General features: G+C 35.0%; 1 protein-coding gene across 1 annotated transcript in view; it reads left to right on the top strand.

Moving 5' to 3' along the window:
- Positions 1 to 19,518, top strand: part of TBC1D19 (TBC1 domain family member 19) — a 146,152-nt gene that overhangs the window by 697 nt on the left and 125,937 nt on the right. The gene's annotated exons all lie outside the window — the stretch shown is intronic.

Here is a 19,518-nt window from a genome sequence, read left to right as displayed (position 1 = left end):
TTTTTGTGTGAATGTCATATAAATGGGATCATACAGTATGTAAATTTTCGTGTCTGGTTTCTGTAACTTAGCATAATGCTTTTGACATTTATTCATATTGTTGGTATTTCACTACTTCTGTTCCTTTTTACTGCTGAGTAGTATTTCATGTTTGGATGTATTGTGATTTGTTTATCCATTCATTAGTTGCTGGGCATTTTCCGTTATAGTTATGGGTTGTTTCCAATTATGGAGATTATGAATAAAGCTGATATATACATTTTGGTAAAGGGTTTTGCTTGAATATTTGTGTTTTTTTTTTTCTCTTGGATAAATATTTAGGAGTGGAATTGCTGAGTTGTATGGTAAGTGTATGTTTAATTCTATGAGAATCTGCCAAACTTTCCCAAAGTGGCTGTATTATTTTGCATTTCCGCCATCAATTATGAGAGTTTCAGTTGCTCTGCATCCTTGTTAGTACTTGATATCAGTTTTTATTAGTTAATTTTTATTTATTAATTACAGTCCTCTGGTAGAAGCATGATATCCTATTGTGGCTTTGATTACATTTCCTGTATGACTAATGATACTGAGCACCTTACCATAGGTTAATACATTCTTTGGTCAAGTAGTTTGTGTAAATCTTTTGCCCATTAAAAAAATTGTGTTTGTTCTCTTATTGTTGGATTGTAAGGATACTTTATATGTGACACAAGTCTTTTATCAGATAGGCATCTTGCAGATATTTTCTGCCAATCTGTGGCCTCTCTTTCCATTTCCTTAACTAGATCTTTCAAAGAGCAAAATTTTTTATATTGATGACAATTTTTAATCAGTTTCTTCTTTTATGATTTGTGGTTTTTTGTGCCCTACCTACAAATCTTTGCCTAACCCAGAGTCTCAAAAAGTTTTTCCTATGTTTGGTTCTAGGAGTTTTATAGTTTTAGCTTTTACATTTAGGTCTGTGATCCATTTTAAGTTAATTTTTTGGTATAGATAGATTGGTGTCCAATACCACACCTATTTCCAGTACCGATTTGTTGACACACCTATCCTTTCTCCACTAATTTCGTTGGCACCTTTGTTGAAAATTGATTTAGGACACACACACACAACTATTTCTGGCTCTTTGTTCTGTTCCATTGATCTATTTGTTTTGATTTTTGTAACTTTATAGTAAGTCTTGAAATCAGGTAATTAGCGTTCCAACTTTGTTCCTCTTTCTCAGGATTGTTTTGAGTATTCTAGGTCCTTTGCTTTTCCATATAAAATTTAGAGTCATTTTGTAAATTACTACAAAAAGTTTGCTGGGATTTAGATTGGGATTATGTTGAATATGTAGATCAATTTTGGGAGAATTGACATGTAAACAACATTGAATTTTCTGCCTATGAACATATTTTATCTCTTTATTTCTATTTTCTTTATTTTTTTTCTTGTCAGTGTTTTATAGTTCAGTATACAAATCTTGCACATAGTTTGTTTAGATTTTCCCCTAAGTATTTTTTTTGATACTATTATAAATGCTGATTTTTTCATTTCATTTTCCAATTGTTTGTTGTTAGTATGCAGAAATATGATTGATATTTGTATATTATATTTACCTTGTATCCTGTGACCTCACTAAACTTACTTATTAGTTATAGTACCACCTTTTGTAGATTGCATAGGATTTTCCAAGAACATGTATCATATGTGAATAAAGACAGCTTTACTTCTTCCTTCCAATCTGTATGCTTTTTCTTTCTTTCTTTTCTTCTTTCTTTCTTTCTCCCTCCCTCTCTTTCCTTCTCTTTCTTTCTCTTTCTTTCTTTCTTTCTTTCTTTCTTTCTTTCTTCTCTTTCTTTCTTTTTCTTTCTTCCTTCCTTCCTTCTTTCCTTCCTTTCGTTCTTCTCTCCCTCCCCTCCCCACCTCTCCCTTCCTTTCCCTTCCCTTTCCTTCCCTTCCCCTCCCTTCCCTTCCTTTCCTCTCCTTTGCCTTGTTGCATGGCCTAGTGCCTCCACTGCAATAGTGTATAGATGCGTTCTACTAGGTTGAGGAAGCTCTCTTTTATTCCTTGTTTTTTGAGAGTTTTATTATGAATGGATGGTGAATTTTGTTAGATACTTCTCTTGTATCTGTAGAGATGCTCATGTGGTTTTTCTTTTTTTAACATGTTGATATGGTGAATAATAACTGATTGGTTTTGAATGTTGAACCAGTTTTGCATTCCTGAGATAAATTCCACTTGGTTTTGATGCATCATCCTTTATATATATATATATTTCTTGATTTGATCTGCTAATATTTTGTTAAGGATTTTGTGAATATTTTCATGAAAAATGTTGGTTTGTAGCTTTATTTTAACATCTTTGTCTAATTTTGTTATCAGGTAATGCTGATTTCATAAATTGAATTGGGAAGTGTTCCCTTTTTCCTATCTTGTGGAAGAATTTGTATAGAATTAATATTATTTCCTTCTTAAATATTTGGTAGAACTCCTAGTAAGGTCACTGGGGCCTGGTGTTTTCTTGGTGGGAAGCTTTTTTATAAAAAATTTAAATAAAATATATATGCAGGGCTATTCAGGTTATTCATCTTGTTGAATGTTCCATGTGCATTTGAAAAGAATGAACATTCTGCTCTTGGTATTCTATAAATGTTGATTAGGTCAAGTAGATTGGCAATTTTGCTCAAGTGAGTGTGGAGGCTTACTGAGTATGGAAGCTTCAGTCAGTATAGTTGGGGATCAAGCTTGGCTTGAGTTTTGTTATTACTGTCATTAGCTTCGGTGTACCATAGGATTCAAATTTAGTGGGTGGGCTGCTGTAACTTTGTGCTTAGAAAGGGCCCTGGAGTACTGGAAGGTTTTTCTCAGTGTTTGTTCTACATCCTGTGCTTTCATCTGCCTCTGCTTGCCATTGCCACAGAGAGAAATCTCTCTCCATGCTCTTATCCTTCCCTCAGCAGTAGAATGTTGTTTGTTACTCAGTCCTAAGCTCATAGTAGGTACAGGCATTCTTTATTCTACTGGTCCTGTCTTAGTCCATGTGCCTTGGGAGTGGGTCTTTCTCTGTTTCTTCCTCTTCTCCCCTTGGCAACCAAAATCTGCCTTGTATTTGTGGCTGATAACGGGTGAAAGAGAGATTCCTGATCCTCACTAGTGCTGGCTCACCTCTGCTTTGTACTGGTGTAGGATCCTGGGCCCAATAGTTTTTTTTTTTTACCTTCCCATGAGCAAGGTCATCTATCTGACCCCCAGAAAGAATTAATTATTGCCTTGTCTTCAGAGTAGGAAGTTTTCTGAGCCCTCCCTCAGAGGTTTAAGACCTGTTCCTCACATGAGTGGAAAGTTAGGCAAGGTAGCACGGTTTTATGCCTGTCCTGGAGTGGCAGTTTATCCCTTCTTGTGCACCTATGCCACAAAAGGGGACTCTCTGCAGTGCCTGGCTTTGCCGTCATTCTTTTGGATGGGCACCTGGTTAAGACTCATGGAAAAGAGCATGAGAGTGTAAATTCCCCATGTGTTTTGAGCTTTTAGTTATTCTAAACTGAAATGCTAGCTCACATACAATCTGTTACAGTTAAAATTTTAACTGATTTCTTCTTTTTTGCTTGTATGGTAGCCTCCCTTTCCTCCTGTGCTCTGCCAAAGGTGAAATAGTTTGGAGTCCCTTCTGTCCTTGGAGAGACTTGTTATTCTTTGAAACTTAATTCACTTGATTGTCCTACAACTTCAATTTTCTGATGGGTTCAAGAACAAATGATGATTTGTTAGGTTATACCATTTTTTCTCATTATTAGGGTGGGAGAGACGTTCTTGTGCTGGCTTTCTACATCCTATGTATTAGTAGAACTCCAGTAATAAGTGTTAAAGGATTGCATCTATGTCCATGAGAAAAATTGGTGTGTAATTTTCCTTTCTTGTAATGTCTTCGACAAACTTTATATCAAGTTTATGCTGGCCTGATAAAATGAGTAGAGAAGTGATCCCTCCTTTTTTATTTTCTGTTTGCTGAAAGAGTGTTATGAGATTGTGTTATTTCTTTCTGAGATATTTGGAAGAATTCTCCAGTAAAGTCTGTGTCTTAGATTTTCTTTTGGGAAGGTTTGTTTTGTTTTTTTAGCGGACTTTATTTTTTAAGAATAGTTTTTGGTTTACAGCAAAATTGAGCAGAAGGTACAGAGTTCCAATATATTCCCCTTTCCCTTGTACACAGTTTTCCCTATTATTAACATCTTGCATTAGTGTGGTACTTTTTTACAATCCGTGAACCAATATTGATACATAATTATTAAATAAAATCCATAGTTTACATCAGGATTTGTGTTGTACAGTTCTAATGGTTTTGACAAATGTGTTATGTCATATATTTGCTCTTTCAGTATCTTACAGAATAGTTTCACTGCTCTAAAAATCCTCTGTACCCCACCTACTCATCCCTCTCCCTTTATACCTCGCATGCCTCTGGCAACCACTGACTTTTCTGTCTCTATAGTTTCACCTTGAAGAATGTCATATAGTTGGATTCATGCAGTATGTAGCATTTTCAAACTGGCTGCTTTTACTTTGTAATATGCATTATGTTCCTTTATGTCTCTTTGCGACTCTATTGATAGCTTTTTTTTGGAATAATATTCTATTATGTGGATGTATCACAGTTTATTTATACATTCACCTATTGAAGGACATCTTGGTTGTATCCAGGTTTTGGCAGTTATGAATAATACTGCTAAAACATTCCTGTGTAGATTTTTGTGTTGACATAAAATGCCAAGGAGGATGACTGCTGGATTGTATGGTAAGACTATGATTAACTTTGTTAGAAGTTAATGACCTATCTTCCAATGTGGCTGTACCATATTCCATTTCCATTACCAATGAACAAGTTTCTGTTGCTCCATATCCCCAACATTTGGCGTTACCAGTGCTTTAGATTTTAGCCATTCTAATAGGTGTATTGTGATATTCTCACTGTTGTTTTAATTTTCAATTCTTTAATGACTTATGACACTGAGCATCATTTCAGATGTTTATTTGCCATCTGTATATCTTCTTTGGTGGGTGTCTTTTCAGATCTTTTGCCCATTTTAGATTGTTGTTGAGTTTTAAGAGTTTGTTGTATATTTTGGGTACAAGATTTTTTGTTTTTGTTTTTTTTAATCAGCTATGTCTTGTACAAAGATTTTCTGCTAATCTGTGGCTAGTCTTTTCATTCTCGTAACAGTATCTTTTGCAAAGAAGTTTTTAAATTTTAATGTAGTCCATCTTGTCATTGTTTTTCTTTTATGGATTGTACTTTTGGTGTTGTGTCTAAAAATTAATTGCTAAACCCAAAGTCACTTAGATTTTCTATTATGTTATCTTTTTTTAGAAGTCTTATAGTTCTGGGATTTGATTTGGGTCTGTGATCCATTTTGAGTTAATTTTTGTGAAGGGTATGAGGTATGCATATAGGTTTGTTTGTTTGTTTGTTTGTTTTGCATATGAATGTCAAGTTGTTCAAATACAACTTGTTGACTTGTTGAGAAGACTATCTTTGCTCCATGGAATTGTCTTTGCTCCTTTGTCAAAGATTAAATGACTGTGTTTGTGTTGGCATTTCTGGGTCTCTATTCTATTCCATTGATGTGTTTGTCTATTCTTTCACCATTACCACACTGTCTTGATTTCAGTAGCTTTATAATAAAAGTTGGGTGGTGTCAGTTCTCCAACTTTGTTCTTGTTCTTTAATATTGTGTTGGCAAGATTTTTAAGAACATTAAATTTTAATAGATATAGGAGTATTAAGATTTTCTATTTCTTTTATTGTGAGTTTTAGTAAGTTTTGTTTTTCAAGGGATTTATTTCATTTAAATGATATAAATCAGTGGCCTAAAGTTGTTTATATTAAACATATATTTTTTTAATGTCTGAAAATTCTTTTGCAGTTTCTGATAATGGTAATTCGTATGTGTGCATGTGTGGTGTGTGTGTTTGAACAGTTTTGCTAAAGGTCTCTCAATTTTGTTAATCTCATCAAAAAAGCAGTTTGGGCTTTGATAATTTTGCCTTGATTTTGGATCATTTCTTTATTATTAATTGCCTCCTACTTTCTTTAGGATTGATTTGCTGTTTTTTGTTTTGTTTTGTTTTTAGTTTCTTCAAATGGAAGTTTACATCAAAGATTTGAAACCTTTCTTCATTTCTAAAATATGCATTTAAAGTTATCCCCCTAAGCACTGTTTTAACTGTATCCCATAGTTTTAATGAGTCATAGTTTCATTGTCCTTTCATTCAAAATATTTCCTAATATTTTTGTGATTTTTAATTTGATGCAAGTGTTATTCTGAAGTATATTGCTTAATTTCTAAGCATTTGAGATACTCTATTTTTGTTAACAATTTCCAGCTTAATTTTAGTGTTGTCAGAGAACATCCTCTGACTGATAAAATATTTTTAAAATTTAAGGGGCTTACTTTATAGCCCAGTGTATAATCAATTTTTCTGAATGTTCCATGTGCACTTGTAAAGAATGTGTTTACTGTCACTGTTGGGTTAGGTTTATCTCTATATGCCACTGAGGTCCACTTGTTAATTATGCTGCTTACCTTTCCTATAATCTTACTAAGTTTTTTTTCTGCTTGTTTTATCAGCTATTGAAAGAAATATGTTAAAATCTCCCACCATGATTATATATTGGTCTATTTCTTCAATACTCTCAATTTTTTGCTTTCTATATTTTAAGGCTATTTTATTGGCTGTGTAAGATTTATATTGTGTTATCTTCCTGATAGCTTAACCCCTTAATCATTATGAAATGTCCTTTATTTCTAGTAAGTTTACTGCCTTAGAGTCTGTTTTGTCTGATGTTAGTATAATTATACCAGCTTTCTTTAGTTAGTGGTTGCATGTTATGGTTATTTTCACCCTACTGTGACTGTATGTGAGATGTGTCTCTTGAAAGCTTCAGCATCATATAGTTGTTTTTTAAATCCAGTCTAACAACCATAGTTTTTTAATTGTATTATTTAGTCTATTTGTATTCAATGAATTTACTGACATTAGTTTTGTATTTGTATGTTACTGAATTAGTTTTGTATTATTGGTCTTAATATTTGTTTTTTTATTCAATCCATTTGCTTCATATTCTGCTTTCCCTCTTTTGTTTTGATTATTCAGTTATTATTCAAATATTTTATTATTTATTTTTCTCTCCATTAATGTGATAGTTACACATTGTTTTACTGTTCTTTAAATAGCTACCCTAGAGGTTACAGAATTTATTCTTGATTAATTATAGTCTCATAAATGATCACTTTACTATTTCCCTGTTATGTAATGCTAGAACTTAGAACACTTTACTCATTTATGGCTCTTTCCTTTTGTTATTTTTGCCATGCCTTTTATGTGTAATTTAAATCCGTCAAGAGAGAGATAGTCCAAGATGGCGAATGAGTAGGAGACCTTAGTTTCATCTGGTCCCAGGAATTCAGCTAGATAGCTGTCAAATCATTCTGAACACCTGTGAACTCAACTGGAGATCTAAGAAAAGAATAGCTGCAGTTCTACAAGTAGAAAAGCAACTATTTTCTGCAAGAATGAGAAGATGGAAAAACTCACCTCAAAAAAGAACAAGAGGCAGTACTGACTGCCAGGGTCTAATCGCTATGGATATAAGTAAGATGTTGGAACTAGAGTTCAGAATAATAATTATAAAGATACTAGCTGGGCTTGAAAAAAGCATAGAAGACACTAGAGAATCCCTTTCTGGAAAAATAAAAGAACTAAAATCTGATCAAGTCAAAATAAAAACGGCTATTAATGAGATGTGATAAAAATGGAGGCTGTAATTGCTCGGATAGGAGAATTAGTGATATAGAAGACCAAATGATGGAGAATAAAGACTCTGAGAAAAAGACAGAGAAACAACTACTTTATCATGAGGGGAGAATTTGAGAGATAAGTAATACCATAAAGCAAAACAATATTAGAATAATTGGGATTCCAGAAGAAGAGGAAAAAGGGAGAAGGAGGGGCATAAGGTATATTGGAGCAAATTATAGCAGAGAACTTCCCTAATCTGGGGGAGGAGACAGGCATTCAAATCCAGGAGCCACAGAGCACCCCATTCAAAATCAATAAATATAGGTCAACACCTCAACATATAGTAGTGAAACTTGCAAATCTCAGAGACAGAGAAAATCCTGAGAGCAACTCAGGACAAGAGGTCCATAACCTACAAGGGTAGAAACATTAGACTAGCAGCAGACCTATCCACAGAGACCTGGCAGGCCAGAAAGGACTGGCATGGTATATTCAGGGTGCTAAATGAGAAAAACATGCAGCCAAGAATACTTTATCTAGCAGGGCTGTCATTCAAAATAGAAGAGATAAAAAAATCTTCCAGGACAAACAGAAACTAAAAGAATTTGTGATCACTAAACCAGCCCTGCAAGAAATATTAAAGGGGATCCTTTAAGTGGAGAGCCCAAAAGTAACATAGTCCAGAAAGGAACAAAGACAATATACAGAAACAATAATGACTTTACAGGTAATACAGTGGCACTAAATTCATATTTTCAATAGTTACTCTGAATGTAAAAAAGACACAGGGTATCAGATTGGATAAAAAGGCAAGACCCATCAATATGCTGTCTGCAAGAGACTCATTTTAGACCCAAAGACACCTACAGATTGAAAGTTGGGGGGGGGGGTTGAAAACCATTTATCATGCTAATGGATATCAAAAGAAAGCTGGGGTAGCAATCTTTATATCAGACAAATTAAAGATATAAAAAACAGAGTCCCACATAAGACTTTGAATGGTAAGGATGTTTTCCGTAATCTTTTATCACATAGTAAAGTAGTAGATACTCCATATATACCATTATAATCAACATTAAAGAAGAAGAATCTGGATTTATTTAATAAATACATATTGAGCACTGGCTCATGCCAGTCATTTTGGTAGGTGTAAAATACAACAAAACAATGAAGACATACTCTCTTCCTGCCTTCATGAAACTTATACTTTAATGGGGAAAGCAGACATTTAAAAAATAAATACAGGTATGATAAATATTACCAAAAAAAAGTTCCAGATACTACAGGCCACTAAACTGGGAGGTTATATAAGACCTACAGAGCTTAAATGGTCTTGGCTGAAAGAGTAGAGTGAAGAACAGTACCACCAAGCTTCGTAGGCATGATCAAGGATTTTGACCATTTTTCTAAGGGCCATACGAAGCCTTGAGGATTTTAAGCAATCTTGTTTGGACCTTTAACGATATCCAGGCTTCCATTTACTAAGCACTTACAATGTGCCGGGCATAATATCTTCTTCAGTCCTCACAAAATGGGACTTACATTTACAAGTTGATGGAAGAGCTGGTGGCTGATCAGCATCCCTGCCTTAGCTTATATCCACTACTGCAGACATTTAGTAGAAGTAAGCTAACTCTTAAAAGGCAAGCTACAATCAGTTTTAGTAACATACTTTTAAACAACTGGCTACTTATTTGTTACATGCCTTTACAGTTTTAATCATGAGGGCAGTTTCGTGCCACGAGCCTTTTCCTGTACTGTCTCCATTTTGTCTGTTTGGGTATACTCTGAAAGTGCTAGAGCAGTATTGGTTCAACTTAATTAGAAAAATAAAATCACACAGAATATTTCAAAGAGAAATATAAATGATTTTTAGACCCCCCCCATTAGCACCTCTTTTTTATAGTATAATTAAACTGTATTTTAATATATCCTTTTGTAGATTAAAGTTTAATTATCAAGATCTTAGTGTGATAACATGGAATTTTGTGTTTCTGGAAAGGGGTGGTGTTTTTTGATTTCTGAGTTTTCTTGAGTTACTTTGTTATGAAGTCGACCTACATCTTAAAATCGAATTTGCTCACTCATCCTCTAGACACTACCATGATAACCTAATCTAAATTTGATGTTTAGCACAAAGATCAACATTGTTATTTTGTATCATTCATTATTTGTATTTAAAATGGATGTTGTGTAAAACCTCAAATGTTATTTCCGTTCCATTAAGTGTTTAATAAGTCTTGATGCTCTGATTGTTATTATAAATAATAGAATTGTGAAAGGAAGGAACCTGAAAGAAGATAGGCTTTGGAGAGAGAAGGAATAATATAATTGATAGGATGTTGTCATAAGTCTAGAACCCCAGAGCATCTCAATGCTAGTGTCCCTTACTAAAAAACTTATGAAATAATATCTCAAATATTGTTTTTTTATTCATCATTATCAGAAATATATACATATATAATTTAGAGATCATAAAAAGAGAAGAAACTGACATTCATTTATCATTTATTTTAAGGAAATGAAAATTTAATGGATTTAAATAAATTTTAATTAAATATATTTTCTGTAAGACATAGATAGAACATGTATATATTTTTTGAAGGTTTTATTTCTTTATTTGAGAGAAAGAGGGAGAGAGCACAAGCAGGGGGAAAGGGAGAGGAAAAAGCAGGTTTCTCCCCCCAAGCAGGGAGCCCAATGCGGGGCTTGATCCCAGGTCCCTGGGATCATGATCTGAGCTGAAGGCAGATGCTTAACTGACTGAGCCACCCAGGTGCCCCAGAACATATATTGGTATTGAAAGACCTGTACCATGAGTAGAACTTACCATCCTCTGTCTTTTTTTTTTTCTCTAGGATAGGATTTGACATACATCGTTAAGCTTCAGATTGGACTACTGCAGTTGATATATAAATTAATAATTCAGGCACTCTGACTGTGTTTAGTGTGAACCAAGGACTAGTGTCATTCTTACCCATATCTGTCTTGGCTATTGTTGTGTTCTTTAATCCTGGAAAGTAAGACAGTTGTAGGAGTGCTGACAATACTGATTGCATCTTTGGCCCTTCATTTTGTTCATGTTTACTGGATGACCTTTCTTGGAGCTATGTGTTCCTGGCTCCTTGGAGATTACTATACGTAACTGAGAAATGCCCACCAAGGCTAGGATGGGGGGAGGCTTGCTTTGACCTCCCATGAATCCATTAAAGATAACATAGTCTTTCTCCTTCCTGATGCACAGGTGGTACCACAAGATCTAATTAAAGGTTGGCTGTTAATTAGGTGCCTGCAAAGCCTTTGAGGTGCATGCAGACCCTTTAATCTCACTACACTGCCCCTCTGCACATCCTGTCGCACTATAAAATCTGTGGACTAAGGTCAAGACTTTGTGGAGAATAGCTATACAGTGCCTGAATCATCATCTGCCTGATCCACCCCTGTCAGTAAGTTACCTGGTAAAACTCTCTGTAACTTGTATGGAGTTTCATTTTCTGGTCTCACAGTGCCTTCTCTCTCTCTTTTATTGATTGATTGATTTGGTATCAGTTTTTTATTTACATTTTAATTAATTAACATATAGTATAATGCTGGTTTCAGGAATAGAATTTAGTGTTTCATCACTTACATATAACACCCAGTGCTCAAAACAGTAAGTGCTGTCCCTTATACCCATCCCCCATCCATCTCCCCTCCAGCAACCCTCAGTTTGTTCTCTAAAGTTAAAAGTCTCTTATGGTTTGCCTTCCTGTCTCTCTCTCTTTTTTCCCATCCCCTCTATTCCTCCGTTTTTTTTTTTCTTAAATTCCACATATGAATGAAATCATGTGGTATTTATCTTTCTCTGATTGATGCATTTCATTTAGCATAATACACTCAAGCTCTATCTACATTGTCACAAATGGCAAGATTTCGTTCTTTTTGATGGCTGAGTAATATTCCATTGTACATATACACCACATCTTCTTTATCCATTAATCAATCAATGGACATTTGGGTTCTTTCCATAATTTGGCTATTGTTGATAATGTTGCTATAAACACTGGGGTGCATGTGCCCTTTCAAATCAGTATGTTTGTATCATTTGGGTAAATACCTAGTAGCACAATTGCTGGATTGTAGGGTAGCTCTATTTTTAACTTTTTGAGGAAACTTTGTACTGTTTTCCAGAGTGGTTGCCTTCACAATTTGGGGGATACTTTACCGTCTCTCCCCCACCTCTAACAACAGTGTAGAAATGAATTATTGTGTATAGCGTTTCAAAATAAGAAACCTCTTTTCTCCATAGAATTTATGTACTGGGGGGGTGGTGCAGGTAAGATAACTATTAATACATGGGATTGCTTTGAATAAGTAAGTATTATCTCTTTGTATTTTATTTCAGCACTGAGTTGCTTAGAGAAGCTTATATAGGGTTTTTGAATTAGGTAAGGCCAAGCTGAAACAAGAGAGAAAAGATTGATAACTAAATGTGAACTGAAGACTGTCTCAGGCATAAAGTATATTATGAAAGGAGGCTAAGAAGTAAAGATGTGGAATAAGGGGGTTAAGACAGACAGTGCTGGCAGAGAAGTGGGTCAGCTTTGGGATGTCGGCAAAAGAAAACCGGTGAGGAATCTATCTTCAGGTGAGAGAGACCAAAGTAGGGTTTGAATTATACAACACAGATTGAGTGTAAGGCATGGTCAGCTTGCATAGCACCAAAATTTCCAATTTGTAACTAAAACTCATTCCTGGCTACAGTGCATGTCCACTGAGACTACTTGGATTACAGAAACAGATGTGGTCTACCATTTCATAAAGAACCAAAAATATTAGGAAGGAATGGAGATACCCAATTCAGCATGTTTTAACTGAGCTTCTCTTCTGTGGTGGTGATGGGAAAAATTAGCCAATGTCCAAAACAGTACTGTTAATGAGAAGAATGTTTGTGGATTGATGCAGGAAAGAGCATTTATTTATCACACTTTTTCTTAGCCTTTTTTTTTTTTTAAAGTAATCTCTACACCCATTGTGGGACTCGAACTTATGACCCCAGGATCAAGAGTCACATGCTTTACTGACTGAGCCAGCCAGGCACCCCAGCTTTTTATGTCCCTCAATACATTGTGAGTTCCTCAAGAGTGAGGGAAAATCATGTCTTGTTTTTCTTTTTATGTTCAGCAACCGGCACATAGGAGGTGTTTAATTAATATTGAAAGAAGAATGTAAATTCATAGGCATATACTAGGTTATAGGTATACTGAAAGGACACAGATGGGGGTAGAGAAGGCTTGGCTAGCTCTCAAGGAGGGAAGATTGGAGTGAATTCCCAATATAGAAACAGCGAGAAGGTTAAGCAGAAGTTTTCTGTTGTAGGGCACTTCTAAAGAGTGAAGGAGTTCAGAACAAGTCTCCCCAAAACATGCCACTTTGGTATGTGGACTGTTTTGAGCTGAAGGCAGTTGAGATCCTGCAGGCTCAAAAGAAACTTTTGCACTTAACTACCTAGAAGAATCTAAATTGGGTGTTTCCCAGAATAAGTGTTATTACCAGAGATAAATTTTATCTGAGGGCAAACATCTAATTATGAAACATCTGCTCTTCTTACTCTCTGTGGGTTACCTTCCTTCCCTTTGAAGCCCCAGGTTTCTACCCCATTCTTTAGCTCAGGATGGCACATATACCTCGTTTTACCTTTCTATTCTCAACCTTTTATGTATGTGGATTTCCCATATGTATGAAATTAAATTTGATTTTCTCCTGTTATTCTGTTTCATGTCAATTTAATTCTTAGACCAGCTGGAAGAATCTCTGAAGGCTAGAGGAAAATTTTTCCTTCCCAACAAAAGATAAGACTATATAGGTTTGTAGGACTAGGTTTTTAGAAGATCATAAATACCAGAATGAATTTGCTTTTATTCTGTAAGTACTGAAGGAGTCATTGACATATTTTGAGGAGGGTGAAGACATGAAGGATTTTTAAAAGAATATTAATCTGGCACTGGTGAGTTCAATAAATAGGAATAGGAGAGAGTGTTCCAGCTTCATCTTCCACTTTATTCTTTCCTACATGTCTCTTGGAACTTCTGCTATTCCACAAAGTGATAGTGCACAAGAACATCCCTATGCCTTTGTTCAGTCTGTTTACTTAGCCTATACTCCTTTTTTCCCTTTTTCCAGTTCTTCAATTAGAATTAATTGTTCCTGTCTCTAAGGATGATACCTCTGTTGTAACGTATTTTTTTCTTATGGTAGCATTAGTTTTTTTTTTTTTTTGGATATCTTCATGTCTGGACTAAAAATTTCAGAAAACAAGGGCAATCATCTTGTGTTTCCTATGGAGGTTTGCAGGTGTAGGTCTATGGAATCTTTAGTGCAAATGCATTCACTGAGAACATGTTTATGAAGTACGTACTATGTGATAGCTATTGTGCTGATTCTTGGGATACAGAGATGAAAGACACATAGATTCTAGAACAACTTGAATTCATCACTGTGAACTTGATGGCTCCTCAATACTTAAAGACTTTTCTGATGATATTTATGGTGATGTTAAAGAATGTTACTTTTTGATATTGTTTAATGAAATGTGTCCACTGCATCACTTAATAATATTCAAAATGATCAATGCATAATGTTATGAAATCATATATAGGTAGAAGATTGGTTCAAAGTGCAAGGCAGAGCGTTACATGTTTACGTAATAAAGCGTGAAAACTTTACTGAGGTTCAGATTCCACACTGCAACTAATTTTTAGGAAACTACTAGTCAAATTTTGGTATACTATCACAGGAGAATATCTACAATATCTGAAAAGGATATTAAAATACCCTTCCCTTTCCAGTTACATATCTGTGTAACACTGATCTTTTTCATATACATCAATCAAAATAATATTAGTGCCACAGATGGAATATCACAGCAGATTGAAGGATCCAATTGTCTTCAGTTAAGCCAAACATCAGAGATTTGCAGAAATGTAAAGCAGTGCCTCCTTTTCTCAGTAATTTTTTGTGTCTGAAAATACAGTTCTTTTAAATAAAAATATTTAGGCTAATATATAATGGGTTATAGTGTTTTATTGATTGATTGATTGATTAAGATTTTATTTATTTGACAGAGAGAGACACAGCAAGAGAGGGAACACAAACGGGGGAGTGGGAAAGGGAGAAGCAGACTTCCTGCTGATCAGGGAGCCCGATGTGGGGCTCGATCCCAGGACCCGGAGCCAAAGGCAGACGCTTAATGAATGAGCCACCTGGTGCCCTATAGTGTTATTTTTAAACAGATAAATAAATACTTTTATTGTAAAATATGCATAAAATTTACCATTTTTAAGTGTATAGTTCAGTGGCATTCAGTACATTCACATTGTTGTGCAACCATCAGTAACCATCTGTGTCCCGTACTTTTTCATCCCAAAATAGAACTTTGTACCCATTAAATACTAACTCTCCATTCCCACCTTCCCCATAGCCCCTCACAACCAGCATTCTACTTTCTGTCTCAATGAATTTGATTGTACATATCACATATTACTTATCCATTCATTTGTCTGTGGACATTTGGGTTGCTTCCACATTTTACTTACTGTGAATAATGCTGCTATGAACATGAGTGTACAAGTGTATGTTCAAGTACGCACCCAGAATTGAAATTGCTGGATCATGAGGTAATTCAGTTTCTAATTTTTTGGGGGGGAAATTCCATACTAATAAACAAATAAGGTTTTTTTTTTCTGTTTTAATTTCTGAATCTGTAAATATCAGTAGATATAATCCACATAAAGAAAGTACTCTTAGAGCCTCAATTTTAAGAGAGTGAGGGTCCTGAGGTTTAAAAGTTTGAGAATCAGTGGTCTAGGGAAATGAGTAAAGTAGAGAGATCAGTTAGAAAGTTACTATGGTAGTGGACAAGTTGGACTGGACTTTGCTTATAGAAGAGTGGGCAGGGTGGTAAGAAGAATCTGTCATATGAAGAGAACTTGGAGAATCTGGAAATAATGTGACCTTGAGAAAAGAAGCTTTTAGGGAAGACTCAGTAGCTTTCTTTGAATATTTGGAGGTCTCCAATAGAAAAGGGATTAAGTTTATATTTTGTGACATTGTGGGGGTGTGTGGGGGGGTGTGATGGTGGAAGATGGTATGAGGAATCAATTTTAGCTCATAGTAAAGAATTTTCTAATAATTCAAAGGTGGAATTGGCTAAGGTAGGGATGTAGTGAGTTTCTAAACTAGAAAGCTAGTTTATAGTTTTCTTTTCTTTTTTTTCTTTCTTTCTTTTTTCCTTTCTTTTAGGAGTAGAATTTAGTGATTCATCACTTACATATAACACCCAGTGCTTACCATAACATGTGCTCTCCTTAATATCCATCACCCATTTAGCCCATCTCCCCACCCACCTCTTCTCCAGCAACCCTTAATTTGTTCTCTATAGTTAAGAGTCTCTTATAATTTGCCCTCCTCTCTGTTTTTATCTTATTTTATTTTTCTTTCCCTTCCCCTATGTTCATCTGTTTTGTTTCTTAAATTCCACATATGAGTGAAATCATATAGTATTTGTCTTTCTCTGTTTATTTGGCTTAGCATTTTGCTTAGCATAATACACTCTAGTTGCAGCCACATCCTTGCAAATGGCAAGATTTCTTTCTTTTTGATGGCTAAATAATATTCCATTGTGTATATCTATACCACATCTTCTTTATCCATTTGTCAGTCTATGGACATTTGGGCTCTTTCCATAATTTGGCTATTATTGATAATGCTGCTATAAATATCGGAGTGCATGTGCCCCTTTGAATCAGTATTTTTGTATCCTTTGGAAAAATACATAGTAGTGTAATTGCTGGGTGGTAGGGTAACTCTATTTTTAACTTTTTGAGGAACCTCCATACCCTTTTCCAGAGTGGCTGCACCAGTTTGCATTCCCACCAACAGTGTAAAAGGGTTCCCCTTTCTCTGCTTCCTTGCCAATATCTATTGCTTCCTGTGTTGCTAATTTTAGCCATTCTGACATGTGTGAGGTGGTATCTTATTGTAGTTTTGATTTGTATTTCCCTGATGTTGAGTGATGTTGAGCATTTTTTTCATGTGTCTGTTAGCCATTTGTATGTCTTCTTTGGAGAAATGTCTATTCATGTTTTCTGCCCATTTCTTAACTGTACTTTTTATTTTTTAGATGTTGAGTTTGATAAATTCTTTATAGATTTTGGATACTAGCCCTTTATCCTATATGTCATTTGCAAATATCTTGTCCCATCCCGTAGGTTGCCTTTTAGTTTTGTTGATTGTTTCCTTCACTGTGCAGAAGGTTTTTATCTTGATGAAGTCCTAATAGTTCATTTTTGCTTTTGTTTCCCTTGCCCCTGGAGACACATGTAGTAAGAAGTTGCTACAGCCAAGCTCAAAGAAGTTGCTGCCTGTGTTCTCCTCTAGGATTTTGGTGTTTCCTGTCTCATATTTAGGTCTTTCATCCATTTTTAGTCTATTTTTGTGTATGGTGTAAAAAGTGGTCCAATTTCATTCTTCTGCATGTCACTGTCCAGTTTTTCCAACACCATTTGTTAAAGAGACTCTTTTTTCCATTGGATATTCTTTCCTGCTTTGTCGAAGATTAGTTGACCATAGAGTTGTGGGTTACCATTTCTGAATTCTCTATTCTGTTCTATTGATCTATGTGTTTGTTTTTGTGCCAGTACCATACTGTCTTGATGATTACAGCTTTGTAATAGAGCTTGAAGTCCAGGATTGTGAGGCCACCAGCTTTTCTTTTCTTTTTCAACATTCCTTTGATTACTCAGAGTCTTTTCTGGTTCCCTACAAATTTTAGAATTATTTGTTCTAGCTCTATAAAAAATGCTGGTGTTATTTTGGTAGGGACTGCATTGAATGTGTTAGATAGCTTTGGGTAGTATACACATTTTAATAATATTTGTTCTTCCAGTCCATGAGCATGGAAGGTTTTCCATTTCTTCATATTTTCTTCAGTTTCTTTCATAATCTATCGTTTTCAGAGTACAGATATTTTACTTCTTTGGTTAGTTTTATTCCTAGGTATCTTATAGTCTTGGTACAATTGTAAATGGGATTGATTGCTTGATTTCTCTTTCTGCTTCTTCATTATTGGTGCATAAAAATGCAACAGATTTCTGTACATTGATTTTATATCCTATGACTTTGCTGAATTCCTCTATGAGTTCTAGCAATTTTTTGGTGGAGTCTCTCAGGTTTTCTACATTGATTATCATGTCGTCTGCAAAGAGTAAAAGTTTGACTTCTTCCTTGCCTATTGGATGCCTTTTATTTCTTTTTGTTGTCTGATTGCTGAGGCTAGGACTTCAAATACTGTGTTGAACAACAATGATGAGAATGGACATCCCTGATGTGTTCCTGGCTTTAGGGGAAAAGCTCTCAGTTTGTCCCCATTGAGGATGATATTCGCTGTGCATTTTTCATATATGGCCTTTGTGATGTTGAGGTATGTTCTTTCTATCCCTACTTTCTTGACAGTTTTTATCAAGAAAGGATGCTGTATTTTGCCGAATGTGTTTTCTGCATCTTTTGAGAGGATCATATGGTTCTTATCTTTCCTTTTATTAATGTGATGTATCACATTAATTGATTTGCGAATATTGAATCACCCCTGCAGCCCAGGAATACATCCCATTTGATCATGGTAAATAATCCTGTTAATGTACTGTTGGATTCAATTAGCTACTATCTTGTTGAGAATTTTTGCATCCGTGTTTATCAGGGACATTGGTCTATAATTCTCCTTTTTTAGTGGGATCTTTGTCTAGTTTTGGGATCAAGGTAATGCTGGCCTCATAGAATGGGTTTGGAAGTTTTCCTTCCTTTTCTCTATATATTTTTTGGAATAGCTTCAGAAGAAGCGGTATTAATTCTTCTTTAACTGTTTGGTAGTATTCCTCTGGGAAGCCATCTGGCCCTGGGCTCTTGTTTGTTGGGAGATCTTTTATTACTGATTCAATTACTTTGCTGGTCATGGATCTGTTCAGGTTTTCTATTTCTTCCTGCTTCAGTTTTGATTGTTTATCCAAGTAATTTATCCATTTCTTCCAGATTGCCCAATTTGTTGGCATGTAATTGCTCATAATATTCTCTTATAATTGTTTGTATTCCTTTGGTATTGGTTGTAATATCTCCTCTTTCATTCGTGATTTTATTTATTTGGGTTCTTCCTCTTTTCTTTTTTATAAGTCTGGCTAGGGGTTTGTCAATTTTTGTTAATTCTTTCAAAGAACCAGCTCCTAGTTTCATTTATCTGTTTTTATTTATTTGTTTTTAACTTCTGTATCATTTATTTCTGTTGTAATCTTAATGATTGCCCTTCTGCTGGTTTTAGGCTTTATTTGCTGTTCTTTTTTTTCAGCTCCTTTAGGTGTAAGGTTAGGTTGTGTATTTGAGACTTTTCTTGCTTCTTGAGGAAGGCCTGTATTGCTATATATTTACCTCTTATGACTGCCTCTGCTGCATTCCAAAGGTTTTGGAATGTCATGTTTTTGTTTTCATTTTCATTTGCTTCCATGTATTTTTTTTAATTTCTTTTTTAATTTCCTGGTTAACCCATGTAGGATGTTCTTTGACCTCCGCGTATTTGCGGTCTTTCCAAATTTTCTATGACTTCAAGTTTTATAGCGTGGCCTCAAAATACCCTTGGTATAATCTCAGTCTTTTTGTACTGGTTGAGGCTTGATTTGTGACTCAATATGTGATCTATTGTGGAGATTGTTTCATGTGCACTCAAAAAG

Source organism: Eumetopias jubatus, unplaced genomic scaffold (genome assembly GCF_037043125.1).
Source record: "Eumetopias jubatus isolate StellerSeaLion01/CBP00866 unplaced genomic scaffold, mEumJub1_p1.0 scaffold_2, whole genome shotgun sequence".
NCBI classification, from domain to species: domain Eukaryota; kingdom Metazoa; phylum Chordata; class Mammalia; order Carnivora; family Otariidae; genus Eumetopias; species Eumetopias jubatus.
This window is presented reverse-complemented; position numbering and strand designations above follow the sequence as displayed.